Here is a 6,075-nt window from a genome sequence, read left to right as displayed (position 1 = left end):
CAAGTTTTATTGTTTATGCGTACGGATGCACGTGGCCATTGCATGCTGGTTTCTTCAAGGTGTGAAAAATGTTTCTTATTCCTGTACCTAGTTAGTTTACTGGGCTGGAGTTTACTCCTGGTTTTCTGGACACGGGACTTCATATAAAAAGAATTGAAATATTGTTTAAATATGGATGATACTAACATTGTTGTATAATATTCTACTTTATTACTAGCTTAGAAAATGAGTTATGGCTCACCCGTTTTCAGGCCCAGGCATGATTTTAAAGTCAGAGTCAAGAACTAAAAGGACTAATGACTTACAAGTTATTGGATATGGTTTAAAAATGTGTAATATCTATAGATGAATTAACTTGTAACTTGTGAGCCGGGCAGTGGTGGTGCACGCTTGTAATCCCAGCACTCTGGGAGGCAGAGGCAGCCAGATTTCGGAGTTCAAAAAACTTGTAACTTGTGACTAATGATTAGAAAGCCTATGTTTAAATAATCTTAAACCAAGTGGCATGATTCCATTCTGTGACATAGACAACACGTGACTGGTAGCAACCTTTTTTTTTTCCTTTTATTTAGTCACTCCTCATCCCACTAGCAGCACCCTCTTCTCCGAGTCCCCTGATCAGTTTCTCCTCCTCACTCAACCCTCTCTTTCCCATCAGAGAAGGGGTTAGCCTCCCACCCTCCACCCCACCTTACCCTAGATCATCAAGTAACTACAGGTCCAGGTGCACCTTCCCCCACCAAGGCTAGACAAGGCTGTCCAGCCAGGGGAACAGTATCCACAGACAGGCAAGAGGTTTGGGGACAGCCCCACTGCAATTGTTGGGAGACCTGCATGAAGACCAGCCTGCAATATCTGCTACACAAGTGTGGGGAGCTCAGGTTATCCAGCCCATGCCCAGTCTTTGGTTGGCGGATCAGTCTCTGGGAACCCCCAATAGTCCAGGTGAATTGACTCTGTTTGTCTTCCTGTGAAGTCCCATCCTCCTCCGATCCCCCCCCCCCAATCCTTCACCCAACCCTTCCACAAGATGCAGGAGCTCCACCTAATGCTTGTCTGTGGGTCTCTGAATCTGTTTCTGTTGGCTACTGGGTGGAGCCTCTCAGAGGAGAGTTATGGTAGGTTTCTTTCCTACAAGCATAGCAAACCATTAATAGCCTCAGAAATTGGTTCCTGAGATGGGTCCCAACCTGAGACAATCATTGGTTGGCCACTCCCTCCACATTTATTCCATATCTATCTCTTACATCTTACAGGCAGGATACATTCTATGTAGACGGTTTTATGGGTGGTTTGCCTTCTCCATCCCTCTATTGGGAGGCCTGCCTGTCCACAGGCAGCAACAACTTTAGGTGCCATATCCCTTACAGCTAGGTGTCTCAGCTAGATTCACCCTCATAGATTCCCTGTGGTCTCCCCCAATCACAGTCTCTGGCACATCCTCAAGATGTAAATCTCTACCCCAAATTTCCTCTCCCTCTCCCCTGATTGCCTGATACCCCTGCCCTTTTCAACTCCTCCTCTCCCATCCAGTTCCCTCCCTCCATCTGCCCCCAATATCCATTTAATGCCCTACTCTGAGATTCAAGCGTCCTCCCTAGGGCCGTCCTAGGTATTCAGCTTCTTTGACTCTGTGATCGGAGCATGAGTATCCTATACTGTATGGCTTACTTTCCACGAATAAGTGAGGATATATCATGCATGTCCCTCAGGATATTTTCTAGCTCCATCAATTTGCCTGCAAAACTCACAATGTCCTTTTTTTTAAATAGCTGAATACTATTACATTGTGTAAATGAAACACATTTCCTGTATCCATTTTTCAGTTGGTAGACATTCTGGTTGTTTTTATCTGCTGGCTATTATAAATAAGCTGCTAGGAACATAGTTGAGCAAATATCCTTGTGGGATGGTAGGACATTTTTTGGCTATGTTTCCCAGAAATGGTATAGGTGAGTCTTGAGGCAGAACTATTCCCAATTTTATGAAAAATCACCAAATTTATTTCCAAAGTATTTGTACAAGTTTGTATCTTCTTGGTTTCATTGTTCTTGTGCATCTCACAAATCACCCCCACCCTTTATTCCTGATGTATCTCTGTGACACAGACTCAAAAAAGAAAAGAGGATAATGTATGGTTTTGCAGGTACTAACACCCCTTTTGGTTTCAGACAAACCCAGCCCCACTGATTGCCACACACAAAACTATGTTGAAGACTAATTTAATATCTGCTTCCTGCCACATGGATTAAGACACAAGATGTTGATTGTGCTCTATCCACCTTCACAATTCCATGCACACCTGGGAAACCTCTTCATCTCAGAATTTCCTTTTGTGCTCTAGAGTTGAGTTTCAGTGAATGACACCATGCAAAAGTATACTGATTCCAATCTAAATTTGATGAAGGATAACCCCATTTCCTCCTTTCTACCAGTTTCTAAACAAAACTCAATGTGAAATGCAATGGTTCAAAACTGGACGAAAACAGTCCTTGATTTTTTTTTAACTGTGTTCACAGTGCACACTAAAAGCAGTACCTGTGTGTGTGCACACTAAATTGGTATTGTATGCACCATAAATTTCTACTGCAAGGGCTGCAGATCCTCACCCTCCTGACGGAATCTACACCCACGATGCCTGAAAGTCTACGGGTGCCTGCCAAGAATAGCACATGTGACAGCACAACTACAATGTGGCTCAGAGTCCATTCCAATTCTACATCCTACTCTGGCACTTTATCCAATCTACTCTCCTTGGCATGAGGACAGTGGTCACCACGCTTTCACCATGGCTTGGCTTGGCTTGGCTTGTGGTCTTCCTCACAGCTCCCTAGAGCTGCAGAAGTGGAGAGCTCTGAGAAGAACAAGCAAGCTATCTCCCACTACTGCTCCTCATTCCTAGGCTTTTCCACAGCGCATCACTAGCTAGGGTCACCAGCTTGGCCCCAGGACAGTAGCAGCTACCCTAGTTACTGAGCAGATATCAACAGACTCAAACAGCACATGGCTCCCCAGCTCTGTCCTTCCTCCCTATGGGCAGGCAGGGTCTCATGTGAAGGTTTACAGTTGTGTAGAAGTTCTTCACATCTTCCAAAGCACTTTTTCTTCCTCTTCTGGGCACAGGATCCTTTTTTATTTTTATTTTTGGTTTTATTTTTCTTGAGAAGGTTTCTCTGTGTAGCCCTGGCTATCCTGGAACCCACTTTGTAGACCAGGCTGGTCTCGAACTCAGAAATCTGCCTGCCTCTGCCTCCCAAGTGCTGGGATTAAAGGAATGCGCCACCACCGCCCGGCACAGGATCCTTTGTGTGCACACTCCATTACACAATGTCTTATGTAGTCATCCCTTTGATTTAATGGTGTGAGTTCTTGCAGCCAAACATAGGTCACATTCAAATAATAACTTATTAAAGCAAAAAGATGCTGTAAATTAAAAAAGAGAACAATAAAGGGTCTATGGTAGAGCTTGGAGGCTGGAAAGAGATGAACAGAATGATGAATTATAATAACAAAAATTACTTTAACTATTTGAAACAGACTTTATGAACCTAGAGATTAGGGATTTATATTAGTGTACACCAAGTTTTACCCATACCTTTTCTCTCAGAATAAGCATCTCAAACATGGAAATTTATAGTTCCACTTCAGTTTACCCAGATCTTCTTTTTAAGTTGAACTACAGTAATGTGGTTTCACAATAAGTTCAGTTTTTTTTTTACTGAGATACTTGGTTGCCTGGTGTGTGGACATGAAAAATGCCCAGTCAGGATACTTACTGATTATCTAAAATTGATTACCTCACTGTTCATTGCTAATGTCAACTACTGTCAATGCAGGAAAGTTTTCTACATCCCTTTTTTCCTAGCCCATGTTTTGCTATGACTACATGATCTTCTATGTTAATCAAAGAACTCAATTCTTACTATTTTCATTTCTAAGTCCCCATAAAAGCCAGAGAGATTGGGGGACACTCATTCACTGGTCTATTTTTTCTTTTCACTGACCAGTCAAGGGCCTGCCTGGAAGAAGTTGCAAGACTGTCTGTCTTCCCAGCACCTGGCAGCAGAGGGAGGATTGGGTGCTTAAAGCAGTTCTCAACTATATAGCAAAACCAAGCCTGAGGTACAGGAGACATTGCTCTAAAAGAAATAATCAATAACATTGTGAAAAAAAGGAAAGACATTCTACTTTATTAGATATATTCTTTATTTACATTTCAAATGATTTCCCCTTTCCTGGATCCCCCACCTCCCTGAAAGTCCCATAAGCCCTCTTCCCTCCCCCTGTTCCCCAATCAACCCTTTTCCTGCTTCCCTGTCCTGGTATTCACCTATGCTGCTGCATTGAACCTTTCCAGGACCAGGGGCCTCTCTGTCCTTCTTCTTGGGCATCATTTGATATGTGAGTTGTTTCTTGGGTATTCTGAGTTTCTGGGCTAATATCCGCTTATCAGTGAGTGCATACCATATATGTTCTTTTGTGATTGGGTCACCTCACTCAGGATGACATTCTTCAGTTCCACCCACTTGCCTAAGAATTTCAGAGATTTCACCTCACACCAGTCAAAATGGCTAAGATCAAAAACTTAGGAGAAAACAGGTGCTGGCAAGAAAACAATTCTCTGATGTGGAGAAAGAGGAACTCACTCCTCCACTGCTGGTGGGGTTGTAAGCTGGTACAACCACTCTGGAAACCAGTCTGGCAGTTCCTCAGAAAACTGGGCATGGTACTACTGGAGGACCCCATTATACCACTCCTGGGCACGTACTCAGAGAATTTCCCAGCATGTAATAAGGACTCGTGTCCACTATGTTCATAGCAACCCTACTTAAAATAGCCAGAAGCTGGAAAGAAACCAGATGTCCCTCTACGGAGGAATGGATACAAAAAATGTGCTATAATTACACTATGGAATACTACTCAGCTATTAAAATAAATTCTTAATAACCAGAAAACATTGGAGAATAATTTTTTTTAAGAGACGGGGTTCTCACTATGTTGCCCAGGCTGGAGTACAGTGACTATTCACAAGTGCGATCTCACTACTGATCAGTACAGGAGTTTTGACCTGCTCTGTTTCCAACCTGATCCTGTTTACCCCTCCTTAGGCAACCTGGTGGTCCCCTGCTCCCAGAGAGAATAAAATTAATTAAGAGATAAGGGCAGTGATCTCGAGCCAGGCTGTGGTGGCACATGCCTTTAATCTCAGCACTTGGGAGGCAGAGCCAGGCGGATTTCTGAGTTTGTGGCCGGCCTGGTCTGCAGAGTGAGTTCCAGGACAGCCAGGGCTCTACATAGAAACCCTGTCTCAAACAAACAAACAAAACAAAACACAACACAACAACAACAACAACAACAACAACAACAACAACAACAACAAAAGAGCATTGATTTCCTGGCTTAGGGAATGGCATTAAAAATATATTTGAAAAACCAAATGCACAGCTACAGCCAATGGCCTTTTTCTCAATTCTCTGTGTTGACTTAACTGTTGAAATGGACTGGGCTAATCTACAAAAGAGTGCCCTCTAGCTGGAAATTCAATATTTATTGAATGAAGCTAACCTCCCTAAATTGTATATCCACCAATTTGGTCACCCTTCATTCACAAATCATGGAATTAACACATGCTGGGAAATTAAAAAAAAAAAAACCCTGCCACTTTTGGGTCCTTTTTTCATAATGGTGATTCCAGGAGCTGGTTGTCTACCCTGATTACTCCTGGCACTGGACACAAATAAACTATTCCTCCTGGTTTGAAGGCAAAACCCATGCTCCTTTTGCAAATTCTTTGTGTGTGTGTATGTGTGTGTGTGTGTGAGAGAGAAAGAGAGAGAGAGAGAGAGAGAGAGAGAGAGACAGAGAAACAGAGAGACAGAGAGACAGAGACAGAGGGAGGAAGGGAGGGGGAGACACACACACACACACACACACACAGAGAGAGAGAGAGAGAGAGAGAGAGAGAGAGAGAGAGAGTGAGTAATGGACAGTTGACTGCATGACTCAGGGCTAGGACATCATTGTAGAGAATTCTATGCTTTAACCTTTTATTTTATGTATATGGGGGTTTTCATG

Source organism: Apodemus sylvaticus, chromosome 1 (assembly GCF_947179515.1).
Source record: "Apodemus sylvaticus chromosome 1, mApoSyl1.1, whole genome shotgun sequence".
In the NCBI taxonomy this organism is placed as follows: domain Eukaryota; kingdom Metazoa; phylum Chordata; class Mammalia; order Rodentia; family Muridae; genus Apodemus; species Apodemus sylvaticus.
Note: the sequence above shows the minus strand (reverse complement) of the source record.